We start from the raw sequence: 16,386 nt of genomic DNA on the forward strand, positions 1-16,386 counted from the left end.
AATAGGCGGGAAACTTGTGTTATTAGAGCTGATTTTTGGGATTTTATACCTTATTTAGTCATATAATCAAAGTTAATTAATTGTATAGTGCCAAATTTCTAAACAATGTTTAGTAACATGTTATTAGTTGTCTAAACCTCTCATGCTTTTTTCATGGATGATTCCATACCTAATTACGTATTGCACTATTGCGATACCGTTATTAATAAATAAGGTTTTTCAAGTACGTACTTCATAATCTATATTGAATAATTTTTTAGTACACATACGTAGTTTGTATGGTATTGGTGGAGGTTTTCAAAATTTCAAGGCACTACTTAATGCCACAATCTATATATGTAGTAATATAGATTTACATGTACATGTATGTTTGTGGAGTTTGTGATGGTATTACGGGAGGTTTCTGAGGCACTTCATAATCTATTTAAATTAAATTTATGTGTCCATGTGTGGCGTGTATGGTATAGTGGTATATGATGGTATTGATGGAACTCATGGAAGAGGTTTCTAAAAGGCACTACATAATCTATGTTGAATAATTTTACATCATTACATGTACAGGCACTACATAATCTATGTTGAATAATTTTACATGTACATGTATGTATTAATGTATGTGTGTGTAGTTTGTTGGAATTGGAGGAGGTTTTCAAGACACTTCATAGTTCATAATATGTTTCATAAATTTATGTGTATGTATATGCGTTTGGTTCAAATAATGGTATGAGTTTGGAATGAGGAATGAAACTAGGGTGGTATGGGTTTGGAACTTGATACTTGATTCCATTTGTTTGGTTTTGAGTTGGGAATGATATGTTTTTCTTTTAATTTGAAGCTAAAGGTATGGGTATGGCTCATAACCACCTCCCCCCTTGGGTTTCAAAACCCCATACCTTAGGGGTTTGAGGTATAGGTTTCAAAATTGAATTTTATAAAAACAAACAATAGGTATGAGTTTCACTCATTCTAAACCCATACCTCATACCTTAGATGCTTGAACTAAACACCCTCTAAGTGTTCTTAGTTTGTGTAACCATCAGGTGCATTATGTAATTTACTTGTAATTATTTTGGTTATTGCCTTTTTCTGTGCTAATGCAGTTGGCTTGCTGAAATTTCAGATACATAGCTGCTGAGACTCTGAGAGGGTACTCTGAAGCATTGCATGGTTACATGAGATAATCAAGGAAGGGGCCAAGGATGAACATATATATTAGGGCCCAATAATATTTTCATCACATGAAAAATTTATGGCCATGATACATTGATACCTTCAACCTTTTTTTTTTTTTTTGGCAAAATTGGCCTCAACACTCTGAACTTTGGCTTGGGTGCACACCCTGAACTAAGAAAAATAGCCAAAACACTCTGAAGTATTAGCATGGGTGCACATAGCACCATACAAGAAAATTTCCGGCCAAAAATGGCCGGATTCAGGCGACTTTTTTTATTTTATTTTATTTTAATAAAAAAATGTTTATTTATTTATTTATTTATTATTATTATTATCATTATTATTATTATTATTGTTATTATTATTATTATTATTATTATTTAATATTATTATTTTTATTATTATTATTATTATTACAAAAATACCTCGATTTGCGTGTTGTTATTTATTTTTTTACGAAAATTAAGGTTTCGGAGGTCATTTTTATCCTTAATGAGTCCAAATTAAGCTCGGAATTCGCAAAAAAATAATGAAAATACCTCGTTTTGCGTGTCGAGGTATATCTCGATTTGCGTATTGTTATTTTTTGTGATGGAAATTGTTCGGGTAAGGTTAGTTTCGGGGGTCATTTTTACCCTTAATGGATCCAAATTAAGTTCGGAATTCGCAAAAAAGTAATGGAAATACCTCGTTTTGCGTGTCGAGGAATATCTCGATTTGCGTATTGCTATTTCTTGTGACGGAAATTGTTTTGGTAAGGTTTCGGGGTCATTTTTATCCTTAATGAATCCAAATTAAGCTCGGAATTCGCAAAAAAAAATGGAAATACCTCGTTTTGCGAGTCGAGGAATATCTCGATTAGCATATTGGTTTCGGGGTCATTTTTACTCTTATTGGGTCCGAATTCAGCTCGGGATTTGCAAAGAAAATACCCCGTTTTACGTGTCAAGAAATATCTCGATTTGCGTGTCTTAGCAACTTAGATATTTCTGGACATGCAAAACGTGGTATTTCCATTTTTTTTGCAAAATCTGAGCTAAATTTGGAACAATTAAGGGTAAAAATGACCCCCGAATCCTTATCTGAACAATTTCCGTCAAAAAAATAACAACACGCAAATCGAGGTATTTTCGTAATAATAATAATAATAATAATAAAAATAATAATAATAATAATAATAATAATAATAATAATAATAATAATGATGATTGTTTCGGGTATTTTTTGGATTCCCTGGGATACTGGTCACACTCTTCTGGCAACGAGTCGGTCCAACCTGCAAAACAACGAATATTCCGATCAACGGAATATTCGCCTCCGACGATCAAGTCAGTGATCAGAACGGAAAAGGCTAGAGAGAGAAAGTAGAGAGAAGGTGGAGCTATTTAATGCTCTGTTGTTTGTAAATGTCTTAATCCCCCTCCCATCATAAATGATTGGGGTATTTATAGGGGTGGGACTCGTGCCCCTCTCTAGGGTTTATACCCTAGATTTGCGTGACGTGATTGGCTGCGCAATCAGTGAGTGTCACGTGCTACTCTGGGGGCGCCGTTTTGCGGCTTTCATTGATATCTCTCGGGATTTGGGCCCTGACGTTGTTAGGGTTTTCTGGCATGTTGATTATTGTAGGCGTCGTTCGAAGTGCGCCTACGTTAAAAGCATGTTGTGAATATGCTTGGCACTCATAGGAAGTGGGAATTGACATTACGATTAGGGACAACGATTAGGGACAAATAAAGTAGGGAGCCGCCAACAAGTTTTTAAGGAACTTGTAAACCGTCCACGGATCATAAAAAGGCAACCACGATAAGGGACAACGATAGGCAACAACTATTGACCCGTGAAGGTTACACCCCATTCATAATCCATGAGATTACTAACTCCATATGGTTCGGAACCACGAAAGGAGGATCGGGGATGATGGTACGAAGTGAGTCATGGAGTCACATTCGCCCGTATTGGCCTCTACTCGATTCTTATAGTGAAAAGTGATTCCTGCGATCTCAAAGGCATACAAACAAAATATTCAATTTGCTCCAAACTATTATTAAGCTAAATTGGTTGAATATTAATGCAACATATAATTCTAAAATATTGTGATCACTTGATTAAACAACAAGATTAAAAGGAACCTAAACCGATTGTCCAAATTATCTTATTAGGCGTGATTTTCAATTACATATTCCCTTTAACATGCAATATAGTGATCAAAATAAATAATAGAATCAATATCAACATAAAAACCAATTTAATCATAATTCCAACAACATAAAAATCGTTAGAAAAACAATAATAATAAAAAGAGCATGATCCTTACTTTGAATCTGTTTGTTTGCAACTACAAAATAATAAACGAGTTAGTAACTTCAAGAAAATAATAAGGCAATGACTAAATTAAATTAAATAAAATAAAGTTGATTTTGGGACCAAACCCTCAAACGATTCTACCTTTCACGCCTTGGTTTAAGGACAGAACCTCGAGTAAAATATGGACTCCTTTGAGTGCTTGAAGAAGGAATTTTGAAGTGAAAAGGGTAGGCTAGTGTTTAGGTTAATAGCATAGAAGAGAGAAAGTAAGAATAATCGAATTCTGCCCCTCCCCGTTCATCAGAAATGAGGGGGTATTTATAGGGAAATGTGCTGAGGGAGCACACGGAACCCTAAAATGATAAAAACCCTAAAAATGCATCCCGTGACACGGTCAGACTGTACCGTGACACGGTTAGACTGTACCGTCAGACGGTACAAGTTCCCGTGACACGGTCAGTTTTGGAGTGTCGCGGGAAATTTTTAGAAAACGGAACGGAAAACGTGTTAAGGGTTTACGCGAAAAGGACACGGAACTTCCCGTGTCACGGCAGACCTCCCGTGTCACGGGAAGTTCCACCGTCAGACGGTAAGAGTTCCCGTGACACGGTCAAGCTTGACCGTGACACGGTCAGTTCCAGTCCACTTTTCCGTCTAAATTCATTTTTAACCCTAATTTCTTTCGGCTTTTTTAAGTGTCGATTGATAATTTCGGGCTTTTTCTGACTTTTATTATTCGGGCTAAAAATAAGAAAATAATAAAAATAAATAAAATATTTGGGCCAAAAAATAAAATAATAAAATAAAAAGGTTTGGGCTTAAAATTAATTAACAAATTAAAACTATGCTTTTACCAAACACCAAGACTGATCCATAGACCTTTCAAAAACAAGAATTTAATAAGATACGATTTTTTAAGCACTCTCGGGATAAAATACTAAACCCGACCAATAGTGGCGGTGAAAGGTTATTTATCATCGGGTTTGGTTTTGGGGAGACATTTTTAGGTGTCTACAGAAGCCCCCACTTTGACTGAGTTTGTAGAAACGTCGGTTTCGAAAACGATAGTCAAAGTAGTCGATAGGGACGGAGAATGATTTGAGACGTTCTGCGATCCTAAATCATTCTGTATACGCCGATACCTGCAAAAAAAATGTTAATTCCACAGATAAAAGAGTATAGGGATAGAACACTTATCTGACACCAGTGTGTCGGTGACAAACGAGTTTGGTATTTTCCTATGCTTGGAGGAATCTACCGAGTGACATTGGTTGAAATGCTTTCCATGCTTGAGGAAAGCCGACAGATGAGTTTGGTAGCTTTCTAAGCCTGAAGAAACCTACCGGATGACACTTTCCATGCTTGAGGAAAGTCGACGTATGAATTTGGTGTCATTCTATGCTTGAAGAATTCCACCGATAATGCCTTCCATGCTTGAGGAAAGCCGACAAAGGAATTTTGTGGTTTTCTATACTTGAAGAAAAATCCACTGATGACGCTTTCCATGCCTGAGGAAAGCCGACTTGGCGGTTTTCTATACTTGAAGAAAAATCCACCGATGACGCTTTCCATGCCTGAGGAAAGCCGACTTGGCAGTTTTCTATACTTGAAGAAAAATCCACCGATAACGCTTTCCAAGCCTGAGGAAAGCCGACGATTGCTAAAAATTGATAAGTATATGGTGGTTCGATTATCCCCGAACGTGGGTCGCAGATGATTCACAATTTTAAGCCAATTATCCGACCATATTAAATGTTTAAAATGCCGAAAAATAGGCTTTGGCGCTTGCCAGAGATAAAATGGTAATTTAAGCCCCCCCTCCTTAAATATCAGTTGGGATTTTCTGCGTAACCGTAGCGAAAAATCATCGCCCAATAAACTCGGAAAGTCAACCAAACTGGTCAAAAAGCTAAGAATATTCCCTGACCAGGCTCAGATTTGCCGCGCCACGTCAGCAAGTTCCCGTGACACGGTCAGGGATTCCAGTCTGACGGGACTAGTATCCCGTGTCACGGGACACATACTTTTCTCTTTTTTTTTTACTTTTTTTTTACTTTTTGCTGTTTGAATCAGTCAGCAACGGTTACTTTTGCTCCCTTTTGTCCTTTTCTGCCTTTAAATCCGCATGCTTGCTTTCACCATTTCACATTTCACATTTCACATTTCTTCTTCATACTTGTTTTCACACTTCACCATTTTTGCTCCTTTCTTACCAAAAACTGCCGCGCCACGTCTGAGGTTAACCGGCGGCCGGTCAAAGCTCGCCGTGACACGGTAACGGAGACCGTGACACGATTAGTCTCTCCTTTTTTTTTTCTTCTCCTTTTCTTTTGCTTTGCTGCGGTTGTTTGGCTACCGCGCTGCTGCTGTTTCGTTGCTGCTTCTGTTTCTGTTCCTGCACTGCCGCCCAGTTCACCGGGGCTCCGTCAGCCTTGAAGGTTTTCCGCGACACGGTTGCTGTTGACCGTGACACGGTTAGTCTTGTCCGTGTCGCGGCGGCTGTGCTGGTGGCCGGAACACATTTTCGAGTTTCGGAGTTCGAATTCCATCAATTTCGTTGTAATTTCTCGATCTTATTTTTGACCTTTTACAAACATTCATGTAAGTCCCTTTGATTTTTGCTTTGAATTTGCTTCACATTAGCAATTTCATGACAAACCCTAGAAAATCAATTTGGGGGTTTTTGATTTTGAAGCTTTATGTTGAAATTCTTGCCATGATTTTATTTGTACATGTGTACATGTGTGTTTGTGAGAAATTTGAGACAAAAATTGCATGATTTGATGGAGAATTGAACAAATCACCATTTTTGGGTGCTACTTTGTGAAATAATGTTCATGCTTTGAAATGGTAAATTTTTGTGAAATGATGTGTTGATTCATATTTTGCATATGCACTATATTGTCATGGAGAACATAGTATCATGCGGCTAGGAGAACTGTAGTATTAGTTTGTCGTGGAGAAACTAAATACCATAATTTTGCCAAATTTTAGCCTTTAGGTAAAAATTTAGCATATAATTCAATAACCAACTAAATAACTCTGGAAATGATGCTAAGTTTTTAGATTGCAATTTTAAAATATTTAGGAAATGATGTTAAACATTTATAATTCAATAAACAACTAAATAACTTAGGAAATGATGCTAAGTATTTAGATTTTTATTATAAATGTGCAACTTGAATTGAATGTTTAGGAAATGATGCTAAACATTTAGATTTTGACAATAGCATGCCTAGACGACGAGACTGCGACCTTTCCACCCGCGGCCGGCGTCGGGATTTTCGGGAGGACACTCCCACGGTCCCTGAGGACATGGACGACGACTCTTGGAGTCCGAGCCTCGGACATCTACGAGTAGGAATAGGTGGGTTCCACCTTCATGGACCCCGGACCAGCTGGTTTTCTATCGTGAAAACCACGTCTCTCACCGCGCACTCTCTGGCATAGTCGATGGTACACTTCGCCAGCACGGTTCCGGAGCTGGTGATTTGATCCCTCGGCTTCACCAGGTTATTACGAGGGATCCTGCTACGCGCGCTTTATGGGAGTCGTCCGGCTTGGTTGATTTTTACTCGGCAGTTGTAGGGTTTCGCAGCCCCCGGGGTTGTGGTGCGACGGTCGTTCGCGCATTGTTGGAGTATTTCTGGGATACTACCAACACGTTTCACCTTGCTTGGGGGGAGATGACGGTGACCCCCTTAGACTTCAGCATGATCAGCGGGCTGCGCTTTACTGATCGGGCAGTAGGCCAGATGTCCGATCTATCTTGGGCATCGGCTGAGGTAGCTGATTTGTTGGGTCCGATTGTTCAGCACATCAGGACTCGACCAGTATCTCGAGGTGGTCCTAGGAGTGGACGATCGGAGTCGGCTTCAGTTCTTGCTCGTGGCTTTGATATGGAGGATACGACGGCCGAGCAGCGGGTGCGGATCTTCATCTTGATCCTGATCTCTATGACTCTTTCTCCTGATAGGAGTTCACGCGTGCTCCTCTGCTACCTCCCCTCTTTGGCCAGGATTCCCGAGATAGGATCCTACAGCTGGGCCAGTCTTGGGCACGCGGATCTTCTTCTATCCTTACGTCATGGCTGCCGTCAACTGAATGATGAGTCTCCTATCACCGTTTACGGCCTATGGAGAGTCGTAGAGGTGATGATCTTTTCCCTTCTTGTTTCATTTCGGCTTGTTCGGTTCGTGTACTAGGTATCACTTTGTTGCAGATATGGTTCTACGAGTACTTCCCAGGCTTGGCTCCTCGCCGGCGTCGAGGAGCGGTCCACGACTTTCCTGTCGGGGCCAGCTGGCGCGACCGAGGAGAGTCGCGGGTGGAGTCTGTTCCAGCACTTCGCGGGCTACTACGCCGTGGCACCTCTTCTGTTGGCGTAAGGATTAGTTTTGTCACATTCTTTCCTTCTGATATTGTTTCCGTTGTTCACGCCTAACTCTTCATGATTTTCAGGTCCCCATCGATGTCCAGTACCGTCCTTGGGCCGGGATGACTGACCTGCCCGTGGCCCTACGTCTTTCAGCGTACCGTACCATCTTGGTTGGTACTGGGCGCTTCGTCTGGTATTTGGGGGAGCGAGTCGTCCGTCAGCATAGCAGCGATCGCTTTGTGGTGCCTTCTTCTCCGCCAGAGTCGATGCTGGACTCCCGCTTGATCAGAGGTTTGATCAACAGGGGAGAGCGCTACACTATTCCGTGGCAGGAGCTCGTTCGCATGGAGAGCGACTACGCGCGGGATTTGCTTCCCTCTCTGGCTCCTCCGCCCCATCTTCCGGAGGTATGATTTCTTTCGAGAATCTTCTTTGCTAGTCTCTGTTGCAAATAGTTGAATAACCTAATTATTTGATCATATTTTCAGACGACCATTCACCCTGTGGGGAGGATTCAGATTCCTCCTCAGTCTGTCCGCTACCCTGGGCCGATCGGTATCACGGAGGATCATATTGCCGACGCGCTGGTGGGTTATAGACAGGCGCAGGAGTCAGTGCCCGAGGTTTTAGAGCCGGTGAGTTTTCTTTGACGCATTATCCACTCCTTTAATGCTTCTTATTACTGATTTTTCTTTGTTTTTATCCTCAGCCTAACCGCCCAGAGGTGATGGGAATCATGAAGCTGGTGGACGCGCTGAAGTATTGCATTATCAAGCTTCGGCGTGGTGCGAGTTGTCGGAGCTCTAGCGACGTCCTTGAGGTATCACTTATTATTATTTCTACCGTTTGTTTTATTTTGTATCATTGACATCTTTTGATTTTGTGTTTTTCAGGAGCGACGGAGGTCCCGCTCGCGCTCGAGGCCCAGAGGCTCGGACGAGGAGGAGCTTGGTCGTGGTACGATCTCCCGAGGCTTGCCGGCGTTCTCAGCGAGAGCCACAGACTACTCAGCCGTTCCAGGAGGCTCAGTGGCGGCATGGTCAGTCTTCTCAGCGTCCGTCATTTTCACAGCCTCCAGTTCCTGAGTTTGGGTCTCCTTTGGATCCTGGTTCATTCTCGGCCCCATTATCCGGGATTCCTCCACCAGTGTCGGGTTTGTTCTCGGTTCCGCTGTATGGGACGATGCCTTCGCCGACGATTCCAGTATCTTTGGGCCAGTCTACTCCGTTCTCCGGCTGGACAGGTCCTGTTTTGAGCTTGGCTACTACTGGGCCTACGGGGACTAGTAGGGACGCTACTCCCCGTACTCGGATGGTCGAGGGACTCTTTGGTTCGCCGTTCCCATATACCCAGGGCGAACCACCTACCTAGGGCGGAGACGCGACTGATTCTGATTCTAGAGATTTTTGACCGAGGGTTTTTGTATTATGACTCTTTGTACATGCTATGATGACACTTGACATTTTGTATTACAACTCTTTATACATTATTACGTGTGTTAGTGTGTGTTTGAGACTCTTTGTGTGTGATTGTGTACTTATTAATGACGCGACGAAGAATATAAGTGGAGTAAAGGAGGGTACCGACCTTCCCCAAAAGAAAAGAAATAAATAAAGAAAATACTTAAAATAAAAATTCCCCAAAAGAAAAGAAAAGAAATAAAATAAAATGATGAGTAAATAAATATATATTAAAAAAAAATCTTCGTGAAAACAAAACAAATAAAACAAAAATAAAAAAGGTGAGAATATTATTAGAAATAAAACTCTCAGAGAAGACTATAAGAAAAAAATAAAAAAGGTGAGAATTTTATTAGAAATAAAACTCTCAGAAAAGACTAAAAAAATAAATGTTAAAGATAAGAAAATATAAAAAAAAATCCGGATAGAAACGGAAAAGATGAAAAAAAATCAGGCGCGTAAAGTTGCCGTGACACGGCACTGTTCACCGTGTCACGGCAAAGGTTCCCGTGACACGGTGGAATTTCCCGTGTCACGGGAAGCGTATCATTCTGCGGTTTGTTTCACGCGTGCGAAAAGATAAATTCTGGGCAGTTCCGAGCGCTTTTGCTATAAAATAAGACCAGATTATTCATGATGTGCATAATTACGAAACACAAAATAATTTAGAATTTCATATTTCAATAATCATGTCTCAGAATTTTGATAATATATTGCGCGACTGGTCTTATTCTTTGACCAATGCTGAAAAAAGAGAGTTAGAATTATTTCATGTCAGGGGTTTGCTAGCCCTGCGACATGTAGCTATTGAACATGATTTTCTTAGAGCAGCATTAGACTATTGGAGTCCAGAAACGCATTGTTTCAAATTTGATTATGATGAAATCTGTCCACTACCGGAGGAATTTGGTGCAATCTTTGGATTTCCTGCTAGGAATCTTATAGTCATGCCTACCTTACGTGAATATAATTACCAAGACTTTGAACGCCATCTGAATCTAACAGATCCAGATTTAAATAGAATTGTTTGTGGTAATGAAGTAGACTTAGAAAAACTTGCTAACTTGTATTTTAATCGCCCTATCTCTGAATCTTATCATGTATATCGTAGAAGGGCATATATTTTTTGCATGTTTAGCAAGCTACTATTTGTAAACGGTAGGGTAGGACATGCTTGTCTAGCGTCTGTACTTGAGCATGTAGAATCCGGAAGATCTCCTATGCCAACGTGCCTTGGAGAAACATTTCGCGGCCTTGACGAGGCAAAATCTGACCGAAAAGCCATCAGGAAGGGTTCTCTGGTATTATTACAGGTAAAAATACGCTCTGAATAGCCCCCGTGACACAAAACAGTCACCGTGTCACGGTTAGGGTCTGCCGTGACACGGTCAAAACTGCCGTGTCACGGGAATCTGCAGTTTCTCTTTTTTTTTTATATATATATTCTCGTCGTTTGCAGATTTGGTTGATGGAGCGTGTGGAATTATTTGAAGCCCCTGACGACATTGAAAAATATGGCCATAACGACTTAGTCCGTAGGAAGAAGAATTATTCTGCGAACATGTCGTATGAAGATTGGAAAAATTTCTTTGCAAAGAGAGAATTTTCCATTCGTTGGGTGGTGCCTTGGTGGAGGCTTACTAGGATGGTTGGCACGAATGAAACTCCGTATTGTCGTGTTCCTAGTATCTCCAAACTGACTTTTTACTGTCCTTCTCGACTAATGCGGCAGTATGGACTGGAACAAGTAATTCCACGCTATAACGATAGTCCTCGTGAAGTATCGTTGCATGAAAGTAACGTTCACAAGTACGAGGCTTATTGGATTGGAAGGCCTTTGTGGACCGTTTCTGCAAGTGACCAAGCTCCTCCTCCATTATCTAGTGCATACAAGGCGTGGTTGAATCCTAGAAGTAGGAGGGAACGATTCGGATCACGCAAGTCTGATGTAAAGAGTCGTCTTGGAGAGAAGAAAGCTCCTCTTAAAGACCGCCTAGGTCCGAGAACACAAGGAATTGAGTTTAAGACTCCTAAGATGCCAAGAAAGAAGACCTATGTGAAAGGAAAGGGTAAAGAAAAGATGGTGTATAGAGAGAAGCAACCGAAAAAGTTCAAGAAAGGTGAAAGGGGCGAAAGTTCGACTAGGGGTGTGACGGTTCGGGCTACAAAAGACACACTAATGGTGAAGGCCGACCTAATTGAACAAGAGAAGGATGTTCCTAAAGAGAAGAGAGATTAGATCAATAGTGCTTTGCATTTTATTATTTATTTTTATTTAAAATAAGGCGTATGATGCCAATATTGTAGTCGCATATATTTTAATAATAATAATAGCGCATTTATTTCTTAAATAAAAAAAATACAATGACTTTTATTTATTATCCGAGTCAAGGAGTCGGACGCAATGGAAGAACGAAAACAAAACTCGAACAGGAAAATCGCAACGACTGCGCCAATAAATAAAATGGTAAACTGAAAATCTGCCGTGTCACGGTCAAAGAGTCCCGTGACACGGTTAAAGTTCCCGCGTCACGACGAAACTTTTTTTTTTTTTGGTGTGCAGGGTGACGTGGCACGGAATAGTTCTTCGTCAGACGGGAACAAATCCCGTGTCATGGGAGGCACTCTGTTCTTTTTTGCCGTTCAGAGTTTGCCGTGACACGGGATTTTCTCCCGTCAGACGGGAATTCTTCCCGTGTCGCGGCATATTTACCCTTTTTTTTTTTTTTTTTTTTTTTGTCGTGACGCAATGTTGAACCGGGCACATATTAAATCAATAGAGGGAGGATTTTTTTTTTTTTTTTTTTTTAAAGTGGCCGGGCCCCCTTGAGGGGTTGCCTACGTATCCTAAAAAGGAATCAGGCCAGACATAGCTCTATTGGGTCATGAACCCATGCGACTAGGTGTAGACTTTTTTGAGTTGATCCAAGTTGGTTAAATTATGGAAGCCGTTGCCGTCCATGTCTACCAATTGTGCCGCTCCGCCAGACAGGATGGCTTTAACAATGTACGGGCCTGACCAGTTCGGTCTGAATTTTCCTCTTGGATCTAACACATTTTTGCGAAGTGCTTTAAGCACTAGGTCACCCTCTTTGATATTCCTGGTCTTGACTTTTTTATTAAAATGTCGTGCCATACGCTGTTGGTAGGTTTGGACATGATGCAAAGCTGCCAAGCGTTTTTCATCAAGCAAGACCAGTTCGTCGTATCTTGCTCTAATCCAGTCGACTTCATCTAGTTGGCTTTCCAATGCGATTCGGAGAGAAGGTATCTCGAGCTCGATTGGTTGTACAGCTTCGACACCATAGACCAAGGAGAAGGGGGTAGCCCCTGTCGATGTACGAACAGAGGTTCGATAACCCCAAAGGGCAAAATGTAGCTTACTTGGCCAATCTTTATAATTTTCCGTCATCTTTTCGATGATGGTCTTCATGTTGTTGTTGGCCGATTCGACAGCTCCGTTTGTTTGTGGTCTGTAAGGTGATGATCGATGATGTTTTATATGATATTTCTGTAACAATTCCGCACATTCGGCTTGGAAATGTGTTCCATTGTCACTGATCATCTCATGTGGTACCCCATAGCGGCATATAATATTTTTCTCAATGAATTGAGCTACGTGTTTTGCCGTCAGCTTGGCATATGAGGCTGCCTCGACCCATTTGGTGAAGTAGTCGATTGCTACGAGAATGAATTCATGCCCTCCTTGTCCTGGTGGTGTGATTTTGCCAATGATGTCAATGCCCCAAGTGGAGAAAGGCCATGGAGAAGTATATGTGTAGAGAAGTGAAGGTGGAACATGCTGTAAGTTTGCATAGATTTGACACTTCATACATTTTTTGACGTACTCGTGACAATCTCGCTCCATAGTAGTCCAATAGTAACCTTGTCGTTGAATTTTTTGGACTAACATCTTTGCATTCATGTGGGTTCCACATAAACCAGCATGAAGGTTTTCCATGGTTTTATGTGCTTCTTTCTTGGTTATACATAAGAGATTCCTTCCTGTTGCGGTTCTCTTATGGAGTTCTCCCCCGATGAGCACATACTGTGAGGCCAGGAGCCTCAAAGCGCGACGTGCCCTTTTATCAATATTAGGAGGATACTCTGCTCTTGTCACATAATTAAGGATGTCTGTATACCATGGTTCTTTGTCTTCCTCCTGTGATTCTTGTTCATCATCAAGTGCATGAACATAAGCTGGTTCATACCTTCTCTCTATGGTCAATGGCATTCTGATCGTGTCAGCTGGAATTCGCACCATTGATGCTAACTTAGCTAGTGCGTCAGCGAACTGGTTTTCTTCTCTTGGCAGATATGTATATTCCACTTCATCTAGTTGCTCCGTGAGAGTTTCCAGATGAGCTTGATATGTAGCGAGACTTTCACTCCTCACTTTCCATCTCTTAGAGATTTGGTTAATGATTAGTGAAGAGTCACCGTAGATTCTGAGTTTCTTGATTCCCAAGGCGACAGCTGTTTCTAATCCCAAAATGCATGCTTCATATTCTGCGGCATTGTTGGTGACATCAAAGTCGAGCTTCATGGAAATTGGGATGTGTTCTTCATTGGGTGATACGAGCAAGACTCCCACACCACATCCCTTTTGGTTTGAAGCTCCATCGAAATAGAGCGTCCAACTATCGTCTTCGGTCATGAGTAAATCTTCGTCAGGGAAATCATACTCATCTTCTTCTTTCTCAGCTTCTTCTAGCGGAAAGTCTGCTAAGAAGTCAGAAACTGCAGAACCTTTGATGGCTTTTTGTGGCACAAATCTCAAATCAAATTGAGCTAGATTGACTATCCATCTTGATAATCTGCCGTTGAGTGTTGCTTTCTCGAACAGATATTTGAGAGGATCCATCTTAGACACGACATGCACTGTATGAGTGAGCATGTAATGTCTCAGTTTTTGTGCGGCCCATACAAGTGCGAGACACAACTTCTCGAGTGGCGTGTATCGCGTCTCATATCCTTGGAGTTTCTTGCTCAAGTAATAGATTGCATTCTCCTTGCTTTCGATCTCTTGTGCTAGCATTGCCCCCATCGTTTCTCTTGTGACTGTAAGGTAGAGTCGAAGAGGAAAGTCAGGTATTGCTGGCGCTAGCACGGGTGGGTTTGCCAAATACTCTTTGATTTTGTCGAAAGCCTTTTGGCAGTCATCATCCCATGTGATTGGGACATTCTTCTTAAGCTTCTTGAATATAGGTTCGCATATTGCTGTGAGCTTTGATATGAACCTACTTATGTACTGCAACCTTCCAATGAAGCCTCGAATCTCCTTCTCATTTTTGGGTGGTGGCATGGCCATGATCGCTTTTACTTTTGAAGGATCTATTTCAATCCCTCGAGAACTGATCACATATCCAAGTAATTTGCCTGACGTGACTCCGAATGCACATTTTGCTGGATTTAATCTCATGTTATACTTACGGAGTCTTGCAAAAAATTTGCGAAGTGCGAAAATATGGCCTGGGCGATCTTTAGACTTGACAATCATATCATCAACATAGACCTCCACCTCTTTGTGCATCATGTCATGTAAAAGTGCTGTAGCTGCTGTTTGGTAGGTGGCACCCGCGTTTTTCAACCCGAATGGCATTACCGTATAGCAATATGTACCCCACTGTGTGATGAATGTGGTTTTCTCCATGTCTTCTTCGGCCATCAATACTTGATTATATCCGGCGTAACCATCCATGAATGACAGGAGTGCATGGTTTGCTGTATTAAAGACCAGAATGTCAATGTGAGGTAGAGGGAACCCATCTTTTGGGCTTGCTTTATTGAGATCCCTGTAATCAACACACATTCTGACCCTTCCATCCTTCTTTGGAACTGGGACCACATTTGCTATCCATTCCGGATACTTGGATACTCTGATGAAACCTGCGGCCAATTGTTTCCTGATTTCTTCTTTGATTTTGAGAGCCACATCTGGTTTCATTCGGCGCAGCTTTTGTTTGACAGGCTTCATACCTGGAATGAGTGGTATCGTATGCTGAGCTATATCCCTGTCAATTCCTGGCATATCTTGGTATGACCAAGCAAATACATCAACAAATTCACTAAGCAAGTTAATTAGCTCTTTGCGTTCATCTTGACTTAGTGTTAATCCAATTTTTACTTCTTTAACAGTCGTATCATTGGAAATATTAATTGTTTCTGTATCTTCAATAACTGTTGTTTTATTTTCGTGTTCTTCCATTGCTTTTATTATTTCTTTGTCATTTTTATCATTAGCAAAGCAATATTGATCAGGGCTAGGGGAATGGCACACATCGTAAGCAAAGGTATTCATTTCATTGAATTCACTGGCTAATACATCAAGAGAGGCAAGGTCAGCTGCGACCTCACCAGAATTATTAGGACTAGAAGGATAAGGCTCAACAAAAGATTCAGGGCTGAACTCTATAGCAGAAAGAGGGTCGGCCTCAAAATCTAAGGACTCATCTACAGACTTAGACTCAGACTCGGACTCGGACCCAGGCAATTCAGACTCATCAAACATAGGACCCTCGCCAGCGGTTATTTCCAACTTCCCTCCACTTGGCGTAGTGATCCTCAATGTCTTGCGCCATCCCCTTGAAATGTTGTCAGCTTGGACGATTAACTCGGAGGGATCAAACTCCTTGTTTTCTATGACCGCTTGAACGAGCTCAGAGTTATCATTGCAGACCGGCTTGGATTCATTTTTCTCCATTCCAAAAAGAAGGTTAATTCCCAGATCATCAGAGTTCAGGCTGGCTGACTTCTCGACTGTGGAGAGTTCTTCATCGATGAAGTCACAATCGAGGAATACCTCAAATCCTGGTTCACGGATCCCATCATGGACAAATGGTTCGGGGAATTCATAGCATGGGAAGTCTTCCCCTTCTTTGATGTACTGGCCGTTGAGAGTGAACGGATATGGATCCATGGTCATTTCTGTCTTCGTGATTCGAGCATTGTTGCGAGCCTTCAATTTCAACGCAGCCCGTTTCAGGTCTTCCTTTGTCGGCTCGAATCCTAAGCCGAAAGTGTCCTTCTTGACTGCACCAGGATGGCCCCAAGATTTAGCCATTTTCT

This window comes from Chenopodium album, chromosome 8 (genome assembly GCF_948465745.1).
Source record: "Chenopodium album chromosome 8, dcCheAlbu1.1, whole genome shotgun sequence".
Classification (NCBI taxonomy): Eukaryota; Viridiplantae; Streptophyta; class Magnoliopsida; order Caryophyllales; family Amaranthaceae; genus Chenopodium; species Chenopodium album.